Source organism: Chelonia mydas, chromosome 16 (genome assembly GCF_015237465.2).
Source record: "Chelonia mydas isolate rCheMyd1 chromosome 16, rCheMyd1.pri.v2, whole genome shotgun sequence".
In the NCBI taxonomy this organism is placed as follows: Eukaryota; Metazoa; Chordata; order Testudines; family Cheloniidae; genus Chelonia; species Chelonia mydas.
Window position 1 is genome coordinate 10359250 of NC_057857.1, and position 24486 is coordinate 10383735.

Here is a 24486-nt window from a genome sequence, read left to right on the forward strand (position 1 = left end):
ATGCATTGTTTATATTCTATTAGCCAGTGTAACTCTTGGATAGAAAGTGAAATTTATAGCTCCTGTTGCTAATTTCCCACTGGAAAGGATTTTGTACCGTGCTGACTCTCCAGTATATTCTGCAAGAACTGTTTAGGGTAATTGATATTCAAGTGATATTAGTTCCTTCCTTCCATTCAACGAGGCTGGAATGGAATGGCAACAGCCACTGCATTTATAAGAGAGGCCATTGTTTATTTGAGAAATTAAAACATGAATTTAAATTAAATTGCAAACAAGAGGAGGACAAGACGTCTGGATAAAAATGGAAGAGTTATCGGGAACAGCTCAGTGAGGAATTCTGGCTGGGGGCGGAAGCATTAAAAACAAAACCACAAACCAGGTAGGAGGTTGGGTTCATTACAATGTTGATATAAAAGAAGAAAGAACACATTATAGGACTGATTTGAGTTCCATTGAGGACCGCTTGACACCACTCTGGCAACAGTGGAAAGATAGCCCAGTGGTTAAGATGCTACTTTGGGGCTTGAAAGGCCTTTGTTCAAGTCCCTGATCTACTACTGACTTTCTATGTGACCTTAGGCTAGTCACTATGTGCCTCAGTTTCCTATCTTCAAAATAGAGATAATAGCACTGGCCAACCTCACTGCGGTGTTCTGAGGATAAATACATTAAAGACGGTCAGATACTCTGGTAAAGGGGGTGTATAAGTACTGTATTTAGATAGATAAGAATGATTATTTCCAATCTCCTTTAAACCTAAATGATAACCTCCACTATACAGCATGCAGGCTGGGTGGTAATTCCCTGTACTCAGTTTTCTCACACCCACACAAGGAGGGCAATCTCATCACGAACCCCTCCTTTACATCTTGGTAAGGCGGTTATATTGTGCACAATTTCGTTTGTTACACTGTCCCTGCAATATTAGCAAATAAAACGTATACAGTTATTTATTTGGGGGGGGGGGATTCAAATTTCCCCAGAGAGATTATTGGCAATAGAAAAGTCAGAATGATTTTAATCCTGTCCAGTAGAGAGAACTCCCAGTTGCTTCCACTTGTTAGTCTTTTGTTTTGCAAAAGTTTATCTTTGGGTCCCAATGGATCATACTAAATTTGATTTGGCAGAATCTGATCCTTGACATTTCTTCTTTTAATACAGTCTCTGAATCAGCTGGGAATGTCTTTTTTCCCCCCTCCCTGAGTGCCAAGCCAGTCAGATTGTTCCTGAAAATGAATGTGAAACCTTGAGATGTCTAAATCAGCTTTCAGTGTATGGGAAGGCAGCATGCTCTTCTACTTAGGGAAAGAAAAGTATCAGGACTCCTGGGTTCTATTCTTATATCTACCACTGAGTAACCATGAGCAAAGCACAACCTTTCTGTGCCTCGGTTTACCTGCCTTTAAAATGTGTTTAATAACCGTAAAGTAATATGCATCCCTCAGATGAAATGCGCTATATATGGTCAGACTTCAGCTCAGCTGGTCTTCAGCCCAGCTGGCCTTTACAGTCTCTCCCCTGTTTTATAGGGTCTCCCCCAGGCCTGCCTGCCTAGAGAGCTTTCTCCCATTCCTTGCTGCTTCTGCGCTTTTCCACTGCTGGCTCAGGGCCCTGCAGGAGCTTTTTTACTCCCTGCAGCATCTACAAACATAGTTGCTGTCTCCTGAGCTTTCCCCTCTATTGCAACTGCCTGCCCGTTTTATCCATGGATCACCTGATTCAGTCATGGTGTGCCCTGTAATCAGGTCTGGCTTAGGCCCAGCTTCTCCAGCCCCAGGGGCAAGACACCCTGTTACAGTTGGTGACAGGCTCCTGGAGTAAATGATCTACTGTTCTTATTCACTATGGTGATTCCTGTGTTTACCCTTGACTCTTTTATACCCAAACCTCTAAACAGGGTGAGCTAAATTCTTCTCCACTTTACACCATGCAATTCCATCAACTCTCCAAAGTCTGCACTAGTGAAACCAAGAGAAGAATTTGGGTCAGTAACTCAGAGGAATGTGAGGACAATTTTGCCTTACAAGCCAGCTGATTTCAAATCCCTCCTGTCCATCCCCCATCTACATATTTATCCAAAGCATTCCGCAAACATGTTTGCATAAGAGGTACAGTCATTTAGCAAACACATCAGGTAGCCAGGAATGTTTGAAGATATTGAGCAAGCAATTACAGTTCATTTGATCAAAGTCTTTCGTTTGATCCAGGCTCAATTAATAGAGAAAGAATTGCCGCATCTCTCCCCAAATTCAGATTATTGCAATATTTCTGCTGCCTTTGATGGCATAAAAATGATTACAAGATATGAGAAAAAGCGTGACCTTTCCCAGACTTTTCCAGTGGTATTTCAGCTAATATTTTATAATCACTGTTTAACAGAGGAATTGGTCTCCAGTTGTTAATATAAAAATTATCACCTTCTTTGACTAATAAAAATCAATAAAGGCTTCTGTTCGATGAAGGGGCCAGGCAAGCTTCTCTCAGCTCATAATTAAACATTTCTACCTAATCTGGTGCAATCATAACCTTCAAAGTTGTATGAAATTATAAATAATAATAATGCCTTACAGAACACCTTTCAACTCAGCAGGTTTCAGAAAGGATGGTCCTGATTCAGGAGAGCATCTCTACCCATGGCGGTACTTGAGTATGTGTATAATTTTAAGCAGGCGCCTCATTCCCATGGCAGTCAAGGATGGATTGAAGCATGTGCTTAAGAGGTTTTTCTGACTTGGAGCCTATCAGCTGTGCTTGGAGCATCACTGAAATGCAGCAGCTTCTGGACTGTAGGACAGCAACACACCATGGTCATAATAGTCAACAATGGAGGCCTGAAGATAAGCATCTACATTTATACTTAGGCAACTGGATAAGTGGCCAAACGTTCAGAGGTGCTGAGCATTCACAACTCCCACTGAAGACACAGTAATCTGTACGTGCTCAGTAGCGGCGAAAATCAGGTCTCTAATTTTGGGTGCCTAGCTTGAGGCATCCAAGTTTGAACATACTGGTTAACAGTTTTTTATGGGGTAGACGGAAGCAAAAGTCTGGCCAAGAAAATCAGGGTAAATAGGTACTTTTATGAAAAACCACCATGGGATTCATTGCATCCACACAATGCAGGCAGCTCATCTGCTCTTAAAGTCTCATCTGAAAGACCCATGCCAGTAACTTATGCATGCCTCAGTTTGCCTACTTTGGAATGATAAAGGGCTATGTGAGCTGTGCTTGGATTTGGAACCTCTCTTCCCAAGAGTTAAATCTGGAGTTCACACAATTAATTCATTACCTCTCTTGTCTGGTTGTCCTTACTAGGAGTTATGTTTATCAGGACTCCCAACTTCTCAAGTTTTGACAGTCTTCTCTGTCAAGTACAAATGACTTTTGTCTTGAGATAGCCAGAGCTATTAAAACTAATTAACTAACCCATCTTGTTTTGATGATGACGAGCATTTATATAGCATCTTCCATCACAATGGATCCCAGAGCATTTAACAACATTTAACAAACGTACATCCGCCATGCATGGGGATCACGTCATTCGCAAATGACAGGCAGCCACTTCTATACAGCAACTGTTCAGTAACATCCAGCAACGCTACTTAAGAGTTCATGGCAGGGAGTGTGGCCTACCTTTCCCGAATGATAAACGTATCGAAGAAAGTGATATCTCTGCGGGCATTTCAGTTTGTGTTGTTGTCTCTTAGTGAGAGCCACGTAACGGTGCAGGAATGTAATAGTGGTTAGAGACATTCACTCTTTGTTAGGGCTCCCCTGACCTTTCTGGTTCTGCAGACCGAAAGTAGAAGGCTAGAGTCCAAAGCGCAGGCAATGCCATGTTGATTGGGGTTAACAAGCAAGCATAATCACAGCTCTTACACCCATAGAGCTTCCTTCCCCTTTCCTCTTTCTTAGAAGGCTTAATTATACCTGTAGTGCTTTCTCCTGGTACCACCCCTTATAATTTATGGTCATATTCCATTTTGGAGGGTCTTGAGTCTGGGGGCTTCGGTACCACTTCTTTTGTACCCATGGGATGGGTAGGGAGTGAGGTTGTGTACCGGCCAGGGTCACCTTTTCTTTGCCTTTGCGTTTTTCCCCCAAACCACCTCTTGCCCCTCCCAACTGGTTGCTTGATCTTGCCTTGGGAGAGGAGTCGAGGCAGAACTGTCTTTCAATTGTACATTCGTCTATTAAACTCCCAGCATATCCAGCAAGACTTTAACTCTCTTTCTTATCTTTTCTCATTGTACTGAAAACCCCATCTGGCTGTGAGCAGAAGCAACACAGTGTCTCTGTTTCTTGTTCACATATGTTAATAAGGACACCAACAATTGTATTTGAAAAACCTCAAAATTCAAGCAGGCAAACAAAACCCCAAATTCTATCTCAGACAAATAAGCAGGCCTAAATACTATACTACCATCACTCACACTCTCACTTTACTCTATTTCCCCTTAGAAGATAGACATTCGATAGCCATTACCGGCACATATCCCAGTTTAGATCTAGATTTTTTTTTTTTGCCTTCAAAATAGGATCCATCTCCATCTCTCTCAACTTCCATCTCTGTCTTTCAGAGACAAGAAATTTTGGACACGCAGCTGAGCTTTTGGGTGCTCTGCCACTGACTGGCACATGCCTTTGGGCAAGGCACTCAGGCTCACCTTTGCTGTTGTCTTTGCAGTTTGGATGTATTCATGTTGGGGTAAGCTCGGAAGCGGTTTTCAGAGGCGCCAAGCGCCCACCGCCCTGGTGGAAAGCCAGACTCTGGGTCTGAAGTTGGACATCCATATATCGAAGCCCCCAAACTTAGTTGCTGCTGTTGCAGAACGTAGCTGTACCCCTCTGTGCCCCATCTGTAGGACGGAAATGAGAATGCCTGGCGATTGAAATAGTTATGGATGAAAGAATTATGTATGATTATTGGGCTAGATCCTCAGCTGATGTAAACCGTTGTAGCTTCATTGAAGTCAATGGAACTATACTAATGTACTCAAACTGAGGATCAGGCCCACTGTTATTTATTACCTTTGTCATGGGACCCTCAACCCCACACCTCCTGTGTTTACCCATCACTGGCTTTATCACATCCCCTTTCATTTGCGTACTTTCTGCACAATTTACATTTCACCCCCTTGGTGCCTGTTGGATGAGAACCCTTTCATCTCTCATCGTAATGCTCAATAATAACATTTCCATTTGTTTTCCTTTTCATGAAGCTCCTTTCTGGAAACAGGATCTGACCTCTCGCTTTGTGTTCTCCCATCAGCCAAGGATCATGCTGTGCATGCGTTTAAATGATTTTTTTATGTCTTTACAGAGTTTGGTTACTTTATTTTTGTGTGTGTTCTCCTTTGTTTGTTTGCTAATTTCTGGGGCTTTGTGGAGTGGATTATTCAATTTCTGGAGCCTGTTTCCAATTACTATTGAGTCTTTGAATTGAACTGAGTTTCTCTGTGAGCTGGATAATAGAATGATCTGAAAATTCAGCTGGAAACATGTCACTATTGTTGCTACAAGTATTAGCACTAACATAGAATTTATCAATTTTACTTTCTTAAAAAAAATCCAGCTTTGAAATCAACATGCGGATCACACCAAACAAAACCAAGTTGCATCTGCTATTTCTCCTGTTATTAGAAACACGAATCCTATCCAATCCCTGCACTCCTGGATTCCTTGGATACAATCCTGGGGTAATGTACAAATAAATATCCCCCAAGAATCACTCTTATTTAACCAGGGACTAGTGTAAAGCAGCATGTGAGTTTGATCTCAGTCAATTTTCTACTGGACAGGTGTCCACATCACAACAACTACCATCCTATGTGGCAGTAACAGCCTGCCACCGCAGAAAGGACAAGGACTGAATGAGCCATGGAGACTGAATCACCTCTCATCCCTAGGTGTGGTCCAACCAGCTCATGGATGAGATGCATATGGTCAGATCCTCATCTAATGGAAATCGTCACAGCTACACTGACTTTGATAGAGCTATGGTTATTTATATCAGCTGAATAGGGGGGAGGTGTAAGAGAGGGAGCAAGGGGAGCTATGAGATTCAGTGGGGGGTCAGGGGCAGTCAGCTCCGAGTCGGGAAGCGGAGTCCCGGCCGTGTCTATCTGCTGCTCGGCCTAATCCTGGACACCACTGCAGCTGCTCCAGCCCCTCTGGCTCTCGCTCTCACCTCCGAGTTTACACAGGGGTGGAGCCTTCCATGATATTTCCACTCCAGGGGCACTAAATCCTGGTTCTGCTGCCTCTGAGCTGAGGATCTGGTCCATTGGCAGGGCAGTGGGTTGGGAGCTGGCCCTGTTCCTATCTGTGCTGCACCTGTTCTATTATGAACAGAGGATTCCAGTCTCCAAGGCTGTTCTGCATCTTTTCACCAGCATTAGGATCACTTCCAGACTTGGATACGCGTTGATTTTGTTAATATATTTCATGACCTTTACATATGAAGCCTACCCCTGGCATAATTACTGGTTCCTATGGACCACAATCAGGATCCCTACTCCTAGTCATTCAACTCCAAGTTCCAACTCAATTTACTACTTGAGAGTCATGTCATGGGTCAGAAGAAAGTTTGTGGCTTTAAATATGTCCATTGCCATTTCCTTAGCCTCTGGTGCTTTGCTGTTATTCACCTGGCATGTTACTGGAGTGATAAAAGATGTGTCACCTTCCCAGATTTTTTTTTTTTTTTTTTTACAAATCTCATTTGAATTTGTGTTACTTTATTTTGAAGGGCAGCTGGAGTGCTGCATAAAGGGTGAGGAAAGCAGAGATTTGCCTGTTCTTAGAAGTGAAGATCTCCTCTGTACAGAGAGGATGGGTTCCTCCATACTTTCATCCACTTTTCTTCATAGTTAGGATGCTTTGTCAGCTGACCAGCATCCCAAGATAGTTTCAAAGGCAACATCTGCCTTTACCGGATGCTGTGGACCACTGCCAAGGGATATTTTGGGGAAACAGAAGCTCCCTCAAGCTCTTCATTGCACTGGATAGTCCTAACACAGTTCATGCAGATACTGTCCCATCGGTATCCTTGAACCTAATCTCTGGCTGGTGTAAATTAGCGGTGCTCTATGGACTTCAGGGAGTTACACTGATTTACAACCACTGGGGATCTAGTCCACAGTGTTTAGGGCTAAAGGTAGTATTTTTTTTTTAAATGAGGACATATGGGTGTTTAGATATAGGCTCAGATCAGCAGTGGGTGTAAACCTGTGATGCTCCATTGCTTTTCATGGAGCTACGTTGTCTTACACTAGCTAAGAATCTGGCCCATAGGGTTTGCATTCAGTCATCTATGGAGACTAAGCCAGAGACTCAGGGGAGCTATGCTGATTTACACCAGCTGAGGATCTGGCTCCAGGATGGGATCTCCATCAGCTGAGCATTGACTTCCCCAGAGTCGAGGGATATTTGGATCCAGGGGTTGATTCAGAGCATCTCTACATTTCCACCATGTAAAAAAATAATCTGTTTGGAAGGATGTTTAAAAGCATTTCCCTTTGTCTACAGCTTATCAGCTGCTTTCCATCCCCCATCTCTGAATCAGTGTGTCAGTATTTTTGGACGGTTCACTGAAAACTTTGCCGTGTGCTTTCAAGCCAGGAAATGATACCCTGTGCTGTGAGGGCTCCATTCTAAAACAAGATATTCATGACTTTCCCTTCAGGCACTGAGGCTGGTATTGCAACCAAGCCCTCCCATTCAGGTTTATTCTTAACTCCTCCCTCCTTCCCCCACACATAATCTCCAAAATCACTTTAGAAGAGTACTATATCAAAAGCTGATATTAAACTCTCAAGTGCCTGGCAAATGATTTAAAGCAACTGCTTGCACTGGGGTGAACCCCAGAGATTTCTTTGGTAAAGTTCCACCTACATAATCTCTCAGAGGTAGCTTTTCAGAGCTTACCATTTACTTTAGTCCGGAGACATTTCTGTGCTTCTGTGCATTCATCTACTTTCTGGCCACTATTTCTTTTAAGCAGGAAAATAGTTTTTTTCTTCCTATGTAATCTCCTTCTTTTGTTCAGCATTTCCCTTTGCTGTCACCAGATACACATGCGGGGCATGGTCACTCTATGTGTTCTGCGGTGGGGCATCTGGAGAAAAGAACATAGTTGGGGATTGGTCCTGCTTTGAGCAGGGGGTTGGACTAGATGACCTCCTGAGGTCCCTTCCAACCCTAATCTTCTATGATTCTATGAACATGATAGACACCTGATATGGAAAAAAGCAATGCGAGCCAAGCAAGTGTGTGAGCTTTGTTTCCATGAGCACATGCTGCATATAGATAAAAAGCACACTTGGAAGAGAAGGCCTGACAAATGGAAAGTAACCTGTATCACATATTGACCCAAGTCCACAGCTGGTATAAATTGATGTGACTCCCATCGAAGTCAATGGTTGCACAAACTGAGGTTCTGGTTCATTATACACAATAACCTGAGTGTATGAATGAGTGATGTTGCCCTCTAGTGGCTGACCCGCAAAGATAAGGGACTTGCTGTTGCTGCAGTCTAAAGGAGTTCTTCTTTAACCAGAGGGACAAATGCTTATGTTTCTGGAGCTGTTAAAACCAGTGTTCTAGTCCCATCAACAGCGGATGGATTTGGTATAACACATGCAATAAACAGTAACGCAAAGTGCAAAGTGAAGCTACACGAGGCAACCACAAATGACACGTTTTGGCCGTTATACAAATGTGAGCAAGCCAAAGGGTTGCAACCAGCATGGACAGAAAGTCCACACACTGTGCATCTTTAATCAAGGACTGAGCTGAGTGTGCCTTAAGGCTATGTGCCATGTCCCCAGCGGGGATAGCAAGTTTGGGCTAGACCCACAAAGGGATTTAGGCATCTAGCTGCATTTTCTGTGAAAAGATTTGGTTTTGAGAATCATCATTTTCTTAAAAAGAAAAAAAAAAAAAAGAAAGAACATTTGCAGACCAGCTCTAGTCTGAATCCTTTATGAAATTAACCACTCCCGCTGATCTAACGTTTCTCTCCTGCGATGCTCTTTCTTCCCAACATGCTACTGAGCACATCTGCTTGTCTTTCATGCTTTTTTGTGCTATAAGAGATGCTTAGATTCACACCCCCCACACACCGTCTACCTTTATCCATACACCCCCCAGACACCACCCCCTCTCCCACCATCCACCGACACACCAGCCCCCCTCAATTACTCCTCCCCACACAGACTTTTATCCACTCACACCCATACTCACTATCTTGGTCTCCCAGAATTCCCTGCTTTCCCACCCCAATGCCCCATCTAAAGCAATGCTGATGTCCTCGTTAACATTCCAGTCCCTCATCAAACCCAGGGCTGTTGCACACACCTGGGATGTGTATATATGAGCTATGGCTCAGGACATAATGGCTGCTGCATTTGCGTACACTTACTGTACTTCCAGTGTCTAAATCATTGCTTTGCAAAGCCCTTTGGGATACCTTGAGCATGAAAGATGCTATATAAAACCCCAAGCCTGTTCTATTCTAAAACAGCCCTTTAAGTCCTTTTATCACAGAATGAGGCAAGCAGTGAATTGAGCCCTGAAATAGCAATTTAAAGTTTCCATGAAAGAGCAGCACAGTATATGTTTGGTATATTTTAACATAATTCTAGAGCACTAAGTGCACTAAAAATGCACCGCTTGTTTTTTTGTAGGGGAGAAACGTAAGCACCTGTTTTCCTTTGGGATTTAGTTTATTATATGAGCTGACAAAGATCTGTTGAGATGACAAAGAAGGTGGGGGGAGCCTTGCAAGGTCCCTGATTGTTTAAGCTCAGGAAAATAACAGCTTTTTTCAGTTCTTTTAGCTTGGAGAGTTACTTGGTGTATGATCTAAAACTAACCATGCAGCTGGAGAATAAAGGGAGCGTGCTCTAGGATTTAATGGTCTAAACCAAAGCTCAAGGTTATGAAGAGTCAAACACAATTGCTAAAGGGGAGCGGCGAGAGAGAGAGGCTGTTTTTGAATGACCTGGATTAAGGTGGGGTTCTTGGGAATCCAAACTAGACAGCAGAAAGGTGGCTCTAAAATTACAGTAAGCAGCAGGTGATGTGAATTGCTGCTGGTTCAGGATTCGGGCAGGGGAAGAGGCACTTAACATCACACCATGACCCAAGGGGAAAGGGAAAAGGCAGCACGCAATGACTGCCACTTACATGTTCCCAGTTCATGGCCACTTGCATGGTACATGCTACCAGCTCTCCATGTGTTGATAGAGCCCCCCGAGAAGCAGGCCTCTGGGTGGATGCGACTTTGTATGTGTATAGAACAGCTGTGGGTGGCTCTCCACCTAGTATATTCTATGCCCGCCTCTGACCATAGGCACAATCACTCCTACATGCTCTGCGGGTCCCAGGCTAGGAACCAGACATGAGTTAGGGAGGCATGTTGTTGTTGTTTGGCTGCTATCTCCAGTGTTCCTGGGGGAATTTACAGCAAATGAGCCTCCTGAAGGCCCTCAGAACCAAAGGGAATACACCAAGCCTGGGGAACCTGTTTATTCTCTTGCACCCTACCATCACCGGGATACCGCCCCTTCTTTCCAAGACCAAGTGTAACCCTGGCCCCGCTGATTTCAGTGGGGCCAGGATTTCACCCCTAGTACAATCTACAGCCAGTGGTACCTCCTGTTCCTTTCTAAGCCTAGATCAATCAGCTTCCTCTAGAGAGTGTGCTGCATATGATACATCCTATGACCGGACCATCTAGCATTCAGCACCCAGAAAGCCTAAAACCAAACATGAGTATCCACTGATTCATGCATATGTGTACTATAACAGAACCTCCTACAGAACATGGGTTTATTTAGAGTGTGAAATACAGCTGGGAAAGAAAATTAACAGCACTGGAAAGGGAATTTTTTTCCCTTTCATTAGTAAAGGTATACCCAGATGTTTATTCTTTGCGGAGGCTTTAACCTTGTTTCCTACGTACTCTTGGTACAGTGACCAGGAAGTTAATCCTAGGCACGGATTCCTTGTGCATAGAACAATTAAAAATCAAAAGGGAAAATATTCCTTTAGATAATTTTGTTCCTCTTCCTGCCCCTGCAGGATTGTTCACTATTTAATATTCTAGATTAGTATATCTAGATTACTTATAAATGACACAAGCACTGAAACTTCCACCCTTTCCCCTGGGAGACTCATTCACAGTCTAGTCAACCTTACTTTTCAAGGAATAAAAATCAGACATCGACCTTCTGTTTTTACTTCAGTGGAGTTTCACAAGATTTACACCCATGTAACTGGGGGCAGAGTTTGTCTCTTTGATGTCAATAGAATTATACCAGAGATGAATTTGTCCTACTCAGATAATTTAATCTTTCTTTATAAATCAATACTTTCAGTCTCTTAATCAGTTCCAATGATGTTCTTTGAATTCCCACCAATTACTCAGTATGGAGTTGGGGTTGAAGTACTCAGAACTGAATGCTGTTTTGTCTTGTCAAGCCCAAAGAGAAATAGACCATAAACTGCCTTGGCTGTGACAGAATCTGGACCCCGCAAATAGCATTATATTCTCGTTGTGTGCCACCATTTTGTATTGCAAGCTCAACGGTATAACTGATTTGCTATTCACTTTTACCCCTTAGTCTCTTTTGGTATGATTTGTTCCTTGACTAGTTGTGTTTCGCGATGTCATTTTGTTGACAGAGATATTCACTGCATTGCTCCAGGTTGAGCTTGATTTCATTGCTTCTACCCCCAGACACGTCACTGACTTCCCGTGTGACCTTGGGCAAGTCACTTCCTCTCTCTTTGCCGTATCCGTAAAGCGGAGATAATAATACTGACAGGGTGTGCTTCACAAGCGGGGTTGGGAGGCTTCTTCAGTTCATGCTTGTCAAGAACTCTGAGATCTCCAGATGGGCTGTGCTATGCAATTAGCATGAGATTTTTAAACTCTCTGAGGGCCTGATCCAAAGCCCATTTATGGAGAGACTCCCTTTGGCTTCAGTGGGCTCTGAACTAGGCCTTTAACTCCCTTTGTAGTAGTGTTTGTCTCTCCTCTTTGGTACTCACAACACCTCCCAATATACAACCGGATCTTCCTGCTGTAAATCAGCAGAGCTCCAGTTACATCTGCAGAGAATCTGAACTTTAGTATCAGTCACTAACTAAATTTTAAGTTGGAGGGTTGAATTTTTTTCACAGTCCAGTGACTTTCTCCATGTCCTCCTTCCTATTGAATGGCTTGCTTGGCTAATCCCAGATGAGTTTTCTACATGGGGATGCCAAAGAACAGACCCTCAGCTGTCTTTCCTAGGCTGGCAATGTCTAAGAGTCTTATTTCAGCTACTTATTGTATTCCTTTGAAAGCGGAGTGGAGGAAAGTGGTTACATGAATGAGCTGGAGAAGAAGAGAAGTGTCTGAGAAGAGGAAGTGGTGAAAAAGATGGGGCAAAATTCCTGTGCCTCTTTTTGAAAGGAGAGTGACAAAGGTTAAAATCACGCCCGTTGCTCCTTCTGCCTGGCATTGCTGATAGATAGAACCTTTATCAAGTGTCAGCAAAGGCATCTGACATTTATCAAGGTGGAAAGCTGATTGCTGCTGTGCTGACAGAGAATATTCAATTCATGCCATCTCCACTGTACTGCCGTTTCTTAATGGCTTGATTTCCCACTGAGATCAGGACAGATCTCTCCCGCTGCCTCATCTCAAGTCTCCCTTGCGCCATCTTCTTGCTACATCTATTTCCTGTCTTCCCTTCATCTTCCTTTATTTCCCTTTTCTCCCCTTCTTTTAGTCTTCCCTCTTTCTTTCTCCCTCTTTCCATCACACCCTTCCTTTCTCTCTACCTGCCCACCCCTGCCCACCATGTCTCCATCCATATAGCTCAGGAGAGCATTGGTGAACCCTGTCTCTGTCAGACAGGAGTGCATATCCACACTTGGGCTATAAAACATTTCAAATCTCTTCGGTTCCTGGGAAAGACAAAGAGCCACTGCCCAAGAAATTCAGGCCAAAGGAATTGAGTCTCACTGTCAAGGAGGTAAAAGTCTTACCGGGTGCGTTAGGACTGAGAGCTGGGCTCATGGACCTACAGTCTTCTGCACAAAGCACAGCGTGATGTGGAGGAAAAGACATCAGAACATCAGCAATTAAGTGATTATGCAAATCGAAAAAAGGGATTTTGTTGTAAAGCATTTTCCAGTTTGAATGTGATATGATTGCCAGAGACATGCTATGCTAAGCACTGGGAAACAGGAATGCACACCTGGGAATAACCTAGCCAGTCACTGCGTGTCACCATTGAGCCACAGAAAAGCAGCTGGAAGATCATTATTTATCTGCATTTAAAAGCACGGATACTTAAGGAAGGTGGTTGCAATTGGAAGCTCTCAGATGAGGTGGCACCTCTGTGAAGGTTGTCCCTGGAGTTCTGCTGGAGCCTCATGTTGGTAGCAGTGCATGACACACATAAAGTCAAAGCCTAAGCGTTCATTCTCAAAGGGGTGATAACAGAAAGATCTAGTGTGGGGCATGGTCCTGTGGTACTTGGATAAATGGACAGAAAGAAAATACCCCAGTGTGCCCCAAGAATCAGGAACCTCCTTCTCTCTCTGAAGAGTTTGTAAAATGTGGTGGGGTCCTTCATGAAGACAGGCGCTATATCAATACAACAATAATATTGTATGAGATCAGCTGAGATTGGCAGCGGTGCTGGAGCCCCATTAATATAAAGGAGAGGGAGCCACTTGGAGCAGTCCTGGGCTTTGCTACATGTCTGGAAAGTTAATGAATCAGGGCTCCGATGGACCAGGCGGGAAGAGAATTCTTTGTTTGCGCTCCACGAGGCTGCATAGAGAAGAGATGGGCAGTCCCTTTTGTGCAATATAGTGATTATAATTCATGGGATCGGTGCCCGGTGCACAAGATGGGCTCCTACAGTTGCATCCTTGACTCAACAGGATTTGGGAAGTCCACTCCCATGCAGAGGGCCAGCGCAAGGGCCGTGCACCACCTAAGTCTCACTTCAGTTCTGTTTCGATAGGACACAAGTGATGCATAAGCCTTGTGCTGGCCCTCTGCACCAGGGTGGTTTCACATGGAAAGCGAAGGCAAAGGATGAGCAAACATGGCCAAACCAAATGAATGTTTACATTTTAGAAGGCACAAAGGGACATTTGGTAGAGTGGAGATGGCCCAGGGGTTGCCTGTTAGCTGAGAACTTGGGAGATCCCAGATCAATTCCCTAGTCTGCCACATGCTTCCCATGTGACTTCGAGCAAGTCAGTTACGGCTTGTCTACAGGATGTGGCAAGATGCACGAAGGGGGTGGGGGCTGATTTCTAAAGTGCATGAAAATGTTATGTTTCAAACAGCACTACCTTGAAGCACACTTGAGAACCATTAGCATGCACCAGCAGGGTCTGCACAGACAATTGATGTGCAACACCTTAGTGTGCTTTAGAAATTACGCTGGAAAATGCATTACCGAATTGGGTAGGCAAGCCATATGTCTCTCTGTGCCTTGGTTCCCCATCTGTAAAATGGAGCTCACAAAACTTCCCTTCCTCTCTGGGTAGCTGAGGGTAAGTATATTAAAGATTGTGAAGTGCTCAGGTAATGGTGGCCATATACATGCCATAGATAGGTGTAGATTTAGCTCTACTTTTAAAACACTGTAGATCATAAGTAGGGTAGCAACTGTGCTAGAAAGGTTAGAAATTATTTGCTATGTGGAAAAGCAATAACAACAACAACAAAAGATTTTAGTTCCTAACAAGGTCTCTCTCTTTGTGTTTTTTTTTCCAGTGGCGTGATTTGAAATACAGTTCTCAGAGTAGTTTCAGAACTGTTACTTGTGTAACTAACATGTCTTTAAAAAGAACCTGCCATCCATCTTCCTGGTGTCAGGTTGATGGATAGTAAATTTCCAAGTAATATCTCTTGACTGCATGAGCTTTCCAAACACCTCCATTTAGGAAAGAGACATCAGCAGGTGAAACGTAATGGATTGTTTCATTGTTCCTGGTAGCGGGAGGTGGTTAGTTTTCCAATGTTTTCAGACAGTATGTAGTTTTAAAACGTTAAACAATACATAGAAAAGTCTATCATGAAATCCCTTTAGGATTTTGGATCAAAGTGTCACATTGATCTCACCCTACAAAGTTTGTCTCACTATATCTCCATGTGGATCTCAGCATGAGCAAGACAGAACCATTTCCTTTTACCTGCCATTCCTTTTGTCCACATTCTGCAATGCTACCATTGTAGGGAAAGGGTATCATTGGGAACAGCTACATACACACATAAGCGATGCAGAAGGAAAGCACATTTCCCATGCAAGAGTTAGAAGCTTGAGGCATCTTGCCACTGTAATGCATTGGTGTTCAACAGGCTGGTGACTTGTTAATAAAAGGAGGGAGCCCTTTTCAGACACAATCAAGTAGATTAGGCCACCCACTTCTGCATGCACGTGCTCAGACTGGCACTTAAGATACTTAAATTTGGTATTTTAAGATGCCTAAGCGCTAATTTGATCTAGATTCAGAACTGGACGATTTAGCCGAGACGCTTACATTTGCAAAACATAATTATATAATATGTGTTAATTCCTGGCACAGTGCCTCCTGCGCTATCCAGAAAGCTGCCTGAAGAAATGTGCCATCCAGCCTATTGTCCAGTGCACCACGCAATACCCCACAGAAAACCCCAGCTTGGGCACTGACCCCCATGGCAGCCCAAAGCACCTGGCAGCCCAGGATGGCATCTCTCACAGTGTCCGATGCACTGCTGAGTACCGCACTCAACAATGTCACGTAGGACTCTGCTGGGACACCCTCCGGTGCAGCTTCTGTCCCATCAGTCAGTGCACCAATGGAGCATTTACCGTCCTCCTTGCTATTTAAGCATCCAAACAGTTAAATCTGACGCGATGATTTCCTTGGGGGTGGAGAGGTAGAGGGGAAGCAGAGATGGAGGAAAGATCACAGATTAAAAAAAAACTCACTTGAATCAGGGAAATAAAGATGGTTTAAGAACTGGGACACAGTCTGTGGAAATCAAGTTCTCATTTCTACTGGCCAGCTGCCAGATAGAGAGGCACAAACAAAGCCAGAGAAAAGCAGGTTCAAGAGAGCCCACTTTTTCTTTTTTTTTTTTTAAAGAGAGCATGGCGTTGCTGCTGATGGGATAAGTAAGTGTTGTGCTGGCGTGAGCCAATCTGTTTGCCATGTGTATTTTAGCTGATGTGGGCAATCTTTTAAGTCTCCCGGGGCAGGTCTCCACCTGTGGGTCCAAGCAGCCTGGGGAGATGCGGCACCCCTCCCTCAGCATGTCTGCCCCCTGTCACCGTGGGATTTGGTGGCGTCCTGATTTGGTCGCCAGGGCGATGGTAGCTTGCTTTGGAAAGGCATTTGCTGCACACTGCATCTGTCAAATCATAGGAACTCATGGCGTGATGGGCCAGGTGTCAAAAGCAATAAAGAAAAATGATGGTGCAAATCCCACATGAGGAATTTGGCTTTTCAGAACTGCTGGCCTGTGGCACCTTTGCAGACAGTATTTTTAACTCACTCCTTCCAGCCTGGACTTGGGACAGCTGCTGAAATGATTCTTCCTTTAGTTACTTTCTCACTTACGCTTTTAAGACCAAGAGGATGGCTTAAGAACCCAAGGCACAGGTCCAAAATGCCCAGGCTCCTTGAAACAGGCCTGAATCCCATCAGGGTTCTCTCCACTCTTTATCTTTCTGATGCAGATAAATTGTGCTCATTGGGGTTGCAACTGGGTCATGGCCAGTGCCCCATCATTTCTAGTAGGGTCACTCCCAGGGCTTTGGGGTAATCAGGCCTCTTAAAGTAAGGTAGAAAAGCAAACTAAAACAAACAACTGTCTCTCACACACACAGAGAGACCAGTGCTTCAGGCTGCTTTCCCACTGAAGGCAATGAGAGAAACCCCCCAAAAAAGGAAACAGAGAGTCAATCAGTAAAAAGCCCTACTGAACAACAGAGAATCCTTGCCCTCCCTTGTGTCATGGGGAAGGGGGATGAAGGAGATAGCCCCAATCCCTTTCTCAGGTTCCAGTCCTCTCTTGTCTGCCAGGGAGGACGCTCTACTCGTCCTTCCAGGAGAAACTTTTCCAACCCCCTGAAAGCCTTTGGCTGGCATTTTCAAAGGGGCTTAAGGGAGTTAGGTGTCTGAATCCCATGGACTTTCAATAGGAGCTAACTGCCTAACTCCCTTTGGAAAGTCCCTGTGTTTGTTTTTTATGGACTCCACCCTTCAACTGACTAATGGCCACAGCCGCCAGCCCCTGTCTCCGAGCTTATGGGATGGGTTTTTCTTCTTAGCTTTGGGAATGTCTAATTCCTTTGTGGTTCAACCTAGGAAAAGGCAGGTAAACCCTGCTGTAGGGGCCTTAAAAATAAGACCTTAACACCGTGGATGCTAAACTCCCATAATGCTTTTCCCAGATGTTTTGGTGAAAAAAAACGTATAAAACAATCCAGTCCATCAGCCTTGGAGTAGGGGATTAGGGGCTTGGCCAAGTGTCCCTGGCCATAACTTCCCCTTCCTTTTCTCGTGATGTGAACCAGGTGGTGCTATATCAGCATTATTATTCCCCCGAAAACATTCAAATTTTGTGAAAGGTGCCAGCCTGACACACTCTGAACTCCTCTCTCTACAGCATGGGGAAAGCATGCATGGGGCAGGCCAAGTTTCCCTCTCCCCTTCTCTTCACCATGCCCTTCTACCATGACCTCTTCTAGGGTGGAGTTCATTCCCCATGGCCCATTCACTATTTGATCTCTGTGCTGAGATCACTCAACAAAGGGATTAGTTAGTGCTACATGTGATAGCGGCTTTTCAATATGGACACTTCACTAGGAAGTAGGCTGGGACCATCAGTCATTTTCATGTAGGCCATCATTGGACGGCAATGATTTCTGGCCATGTGTATGGCTGACTGGATTTGAGTACATGACCTAGACTTGAAAGCCTCTGTCATGCATTAAGAGCCACCTGAGTTATCAAGTGCCAAGGTCACTTGTTTTTCTAACTGTTTTCAACCATGGTCTTATTTTGTTTTATAGTGGGTGCTGAAGTCATCCAAGCATAGGCTTTCCAACAGCCCAGGACCTAATCAAGGAGCCTTTGCTCAGGAGAGGTCATCAAGAGGTCAGTTCATTCCAGAAGTGGTGTTCCTCAAGATTTTATTCAAGTCAGTCTACCTGCCACACGCTTTCTCACGCAGCAGCTGTCCTTTTACATTAAATGTCTGAGCATTAACACAGGTTGCTTGCTTAAAAGTGCTAATGCAGCTCTCTAACCCTCTTTGGGCTTGGCATTGCAATGAAGAGATCTGGCAACTTCTCTCAAGTGGGTATGAAAAGGGCTCTTCCTTCTCCACTGCCTTGGATCTTGTGCTGAGACTTTAACACTTGTGCAAAGCAGATGTAAAAGGCTAATCAGACTGGTAGTGGCCTACACCCATTGCACACTTACTGTGCATAAGTGTAAATGATGAATAAGGTGTAAGGCAATGGGAAACCAACTCCAGAGTTTCTTATATGGGTAATTAACCTCCCCTCTTTAGTCCCTTGCTTGCAATTCCTAGGTCACCCTCACTCCTTGAGCCCGATCCTCAGCTGGTGTAAATTGACATAGTGCCATTGATTTCAATGAAGCTACACCAATTCAGAGCAGCTCAGGATCCAGCCCTAGCTCTCCAATATGGTGTAGACTGCCACCGCAGAATTTCATTGCCAATGTGTCCCTTTCTTGCACTGCTTTATCACAAAGCCAGTATCCCTGGCCCCGCAGGTCTATGGCAATGTTTAAGACTCACAATAGATATCAGACAGCTTCACTCACTCCAGTCCTTGCACCTTTCCACCATGACAGAAAGCCTCCAGAAAGCATCCACCTCCCGCCAGCTGTTACTAAGCATGGGCCGTCCCGGTTTACAAACCCAGGTGTAAATGATTGAGTTCAAACAGTAGCAGGCCATAAAACAGCCAGTTCTTCTGATCCCCCCAGACATCCACTTGGAGTTTCCATCCCACGAGCACAGAAATGTAGCTGCATTTCTCTTTTATAACCAACTTCAGCCCAAGACCACCGCCATTGTTTGTTTTTGACGTGGAGAGAGCCTCAATGATACTCTATCTACAGCTCTAAGTCAGGGTGGGCTTAAATCCCATTGACTTCAATAGGACTTAAGTGTGTGGTTAAAGTAACACACATGCTTAAGTGTTTTGCTGACTAGGGATGCTTTTCTGAATCAGGGCCACATTTAGCTCTCTCTCCAGCTATCATTCCTGTTGATTAAGAGTGCCCATTATAAATCCCTATGGAACTCTCTTTAGACAAAATAAACAAGACTGCATGTTTGGAGAGCTTTAATTTTAAACCCAACGGACCAGACTTTAATGGAGCTAGGCTGATTGACACCAGCTGAAGATTTGGCCCAGTAATTCAGCTATTTTACATTTTTATTTCTCTCAAATAGCCCCAAAGTGCCAGCCCACATTCTGCGCTAATGGGCTGTTAAAATCTAGCATCAAAAAGCAAAGCTTTTCTTTTATTTCTTCATGTTGGATGTGGCGGGGCGGGGGGGAAAGGCATCTTTAATCAATATAATTCCATTGGGTGTTTTTTGTTTTGCTTTTGAAAGATTTGTATAAAAGAAAAGTATGTCAGTGGTGTTTGAACATTTTCATGCTGACAAGATTATATATATACTTGTGTGCATATGTATGTGTGTGTGTGTGTGTATGTACACACACACACACACACAGAGTAAACCTCTGCACCACATTTCAATCTAGATCCAAAATCGATGCCAGAGTTATTAATTATTAGATGTGATAGTAGATTGTAAGCATTTTGGGGCAGGGATAATCTTTTCGTTCTGGATTTATTTATACAGCACCTAGCACAATGGTTCTTATTCCATGACTGGGGCTCGTAGGTGTTCCCGCAATGCAAAATACTAGTAGCTGAAAGCCCGTGCTCTTGCACGGGTGTAATTTGTGAAATCATGTGTGTAAAAAAGCCAAAAATGGGGGCTCTTGTTTCCATGGGCTGTGTTGTAGTGAGCAATGTTGACGTTTGTACGTTTCCCAACATCTGTGCTCAGAGCTGGCCCCTGGGTAGAGGCACAACCAGCTCTTTGTTACCCTGCCTGGCTGTTACTCCTGTCTCCTGTGATCTGTTACATTTCCAAACGTCACAGAACCTTTGGACTCCAATATTCCATCTGGTTCTCACAGAGTCCAGGCGTGATTGAACGTAGGTGATATTCTGAACAAAAAGAGCTCTCACCTAGGCTTGTAGCTATCTCCATCACTTTACACTGACTCAGGCATTCTAGGCTTCACAGTGACACGCAGACAGAGTGACAATCCTGGAATCTTATTATATAGATAATAAGAATAATTAATAATATAATAGTACCAAGATACTCACAGATCAGGGGTACATATTATGCTAAGTGCTTTACAAAGATATAATCTGTCCCAAAGAAATTACAATCTCAAAGACAGGACATACCACTTTACAGTAAGTGCCGGTGATACCCAGCCAGCAAGCCCATCCTGGTTCAGGAATTTTAATGGCTCATAAAGTTAAATTGGTGGCACAGGAACATTCAAGGGAGTTGTAGAGAAAGATGTCTGTCTGTCATTGTTTGTAGCCACTGGGATGTGTATTCAAATGCTGGTCTCTTTTGTATCTGCATCATCCAAGTTTTTTAGATTCGTGAAATAAAGGAAATATCCTCTTTTCCCAAGATGTGGCATCACCCATTTGTGATATTGCATTTGTGGCTGTGTAACAGGCCACTATTCATTTTGTTAAAGGAACAAGATGACTCAATTTGGGGCTGAAAATGACAGAGAAATTATTTTTGAATGTTCATAACTTCTAGTTAGCAGCAAATTCTCTACATAATTATTGATTAAAAGACTGATTGCCCTAATAAGCCCATTCTTGCCTTGCAGAGCTGAGGTTTACTTGGCTGTGAGTTGTAGAAATAAACCAGGTAGAAAATTTAGATGTGTTGGTTTGCTAATGTCATGGAAGGAACCACACTGTGCGAAGACTATTTACAAATCTCTTTGTGTCTTGCCATCATGCCCCTGTACATGGAGCATGTGTGAGTATGTGCATACGGTCTGAAACCTGTATTATCTACTTGAAGCAATGCTGGCAGTGCCCATTGGGTGTCTGGCAGTGGAAGTAGTTAAATGTGCATTCTCAATGAGCATGACTTCAAAACTGGGATTCAGGAATTCATTCTTGATTTTACAAATCAAATGAATATTTGTACTGATAGCATTACCTTTCCTAAGAGAAGAACTTGGTCAATTTCAGCCATGTATTACATATAATCCTTACCTGTGGGAGGTGCATGCTCAGTACTAGTCTCTAACTGAGCAATCTTTTGGATAAAATAAAGCTTTTGATTGGGCCAATGTGTTCTCTGCAATAGTGTCAGTTAGATGAGACGTACATTTGCTACATAGCATCATTAATACAGAGTCTCACGGAGCTTCTAAAGCCAGTTGAAATCACTGGAAGGGCGTAGTCATTGTAGGCCAAAGAGAAAGCTTTACAGTGAGATTCAGGAGAATGTGATTTTTGTGGATCCGAATGGGGAGGAAAAGAGTTCTAGAGAGTGAAGGATCATTTATTTGTGCCCTTGCCCCAGACTGTGGGGCATTGTAAGCAGAGAATGGAGAGTGATCCAAAATTTTGATGAACCCAATGGATTGGAGCAATGTGTTTGAAAATCAGGAGAGCAATATTGAATTGGTTTTGGAGAAGGATAAAGACCCAGTGAAGGTGATGGAAGAGGTGGAGATACGACTCCAGTTTCTGGAACCATAAAGTGGCTTGGGCACGTCATTTTGCTATTCGGAAGATCATAAAGGATAAAAAGTTCCAATAGTCAAGACTGAAAGTGATTGAAACTTGGTGGTCAAATATCAAACAATGTTAGAATCTATAAAGAATGGGATAGAAGTTAATACTGATGTTATGTCGTTATGTAAACTAATAGTAAATCCTCAGCCGAAATACAGCATTCAGTTCTAGTCACACTGTTGAAGCAGGATATCGCAGAAATGGGGCCTGAGAAGGTCAGAGATTGAAATGCTTGAGGCTTCTGAGGTCAGAGTAAAGGTAAGTGAGAGAGTACATGATAGGGTACAAAATAATGAATGCTACAGAGAGAATCAATTGGAAGTTCCTGTTTATCCTTTCTCATAATGTAAGAACAAGGGAACAATCGATGAAATGGAAAGCAACAAATTTAACATGCATAAGAGGGGAAATACTTGTTAAGATGACAGACAATTAGCATGTGGAACTCACTGCCATAAGATATTGAAGTTAAGAGTTTAGTAGGATTAAAAAATGAAACACATATGGATGATAAAAGCAGGCAGTTAGTTTCGATGGGATACAAAAGATTTTACAGGGGATATAAATCCTCATGTTGGGGATTGGTCCTGCTTTGAGCAGGGGGTTGGACTAGATGACCTCCTGAGATCTCTTCCAACCCTGATATTCTATAATTCTATGATACCAGATGGAAGAGACAAACCAGCAACGCAGGATTGATAAAGCAATAAAAAGAACAGGAGGTGTACAGGTCATATCCAATCAGGGGCAGTATTGCAGCTCCTCACCTGTCTAGCAGGAATCAGATTCCTGAATGGATTATGGAAGAGGTGAGTTATGAGGAGCGATTTGAAGGAAGACAAGTATAATGATGGTTGCTAATATGAAGCCCTAAGATGGATAGACAAGAGAAGAAGGTGTTAATTTGACTCAGAACTTTAAGGACTCCAAAAATCTCTTGTCTGGGGGAAACTGTCTTTAACAGGAGGAAAAATATTATATCCTTTTGCTGAGTATTATACTTTCCTTTCTGTGCACTTGGGTTACCTTGAACCACAAGACAGAGATATATAGTGATTAGGAGAGAGCTCCTATACATAGATTTGTACATAATTCATAGTCTGACTTCTCCAAGTTTGCATAATAAATAGTTTAAACACTGCAGAAAATGTGTGAGAGAGGAAATTAGGATTCTGAATGAAAAAGTTAATTATACCTCCAAGGATATTTTTTTCCAGCTAAATAAAAAATAAAAGCCTAGAAGTAGATAATTTACGCACAAAGGGATGGAAATGCAGGAAACTATGGGAGTGGTAGTAACAGAAGAGTTCTCTTATTAAATGGGATGATTAGACTAATTTAATTTTAAAATTGTGGCACTGCTTTCTAGATAAACAATGGAATAAGTAATGTTCTTGGACAGTGGTTCTTCGGCTACAGGAACAAAATCCTCTACAGACTCAAGGGGTATTTCATTTTCTGCACTTTTTTTTCTGTTGTATTAATTGTGAATTACCACAGTGGGTGGATCCCTATGGAATATCCATTGATGAGTCACTATGTGAGTATCAGAGACAGAAAATTATGGAGGAGTGGGTGGGAATAAATATATCATTAAAGAATCACTGGTGAGTGGACTGAAGGCTGGTGACCGATGGAGCAATGAGTAGGTCCCAGAGCTGGAAGCTATTAAGTACCGGTGTAACAGGAGGAAAGCTCTTCTCTTTTAATCTTGAATGCTTTTGTCAGCGTAATTCTCTCCAATTGTGTTTCTCTGAAAGTACGGAATGCTGGATTTACACACTAGATGGGTGACTGGGAAAGAAAAGAAAGAACAAGCATATAAAGTGGATGCGACATTAGATCAATAGAGTGAGATGGGGATGCATTATGACAAGCTATCACAAAAGCTCCTCTTTTCTGTTTTCCCAGCCCATCTAACAGTAAGTCCTGTGTACACCCATTTCCATCCAGCTGCTGACAGAGATGAGGCAGGACAGGCAGTGACTTGGAGCTCCTCTGATGTCAGGCAACCATCCTGATGCGCATCTAAGATTCCTTTCAACTGGAGCTGCCTCAGCTGTCACCCAAATACTGCTGTGGAGGAAGATAAACTTCTGAATTTGCAGGGTTTCCTTTTGTAAGTTACACTTAAGGCTCATATTAATTCTGTAACGTATTGCAGAGGCTTGGGGCACCAGTACATCAGAGCAAGCTGTATCAAATTACACTGTGATGAAACAGACACCTGCCAGGTGGGAACATTGGGCCAGTCTTGCACGACAGCAGATCACCAATTAAAGGGATGCTTTACGCTTAAAGAGAGGACATCCTTTCCATTTTATGGATGAAGGGGATGAGGATAATTCATAAAGATAGTGACAACAAATAGTGTTTTCATGGGGAAGTGGGGTCTTTGGAAACAGACCTTTCTGAGGAGCACATTAGTGCAGAACGTGGGGTAATAGAGTCTTTGGATGTTTGCTCACAAGCAACTCGCCTTCTGGAGCAAATCAGACATAAATCGACAAGCACCAACAGAAAGAGAGAGGTTCCTTCTGCCAATTGCCTGACAAAATGCCCACA

The 24486-nt window shown here is 43.3% G+C and overlaps 1 long non-coding RNA gene across 1 annotated transcript; it reads left to right on the forward strand.

Annotated features, from left to right (window-relative positions):
* The first annotated feature begins 244 nt into the window (after window positions 1-244).
* On the forward strand, window positions 245-24039 carry LOC122463140. The gene is made up of 3 exons (XR_006286195.1): window positions 245-382; window positions 18087-18171; window positions 23833-24039. It is a non-coding gene; the product is annotated as an uncharacterized LOC122463140 (long non-coding RNA).
* The last annotated feature ends 447 nt before the right edge of the window (window positions 24040-24486 follow it).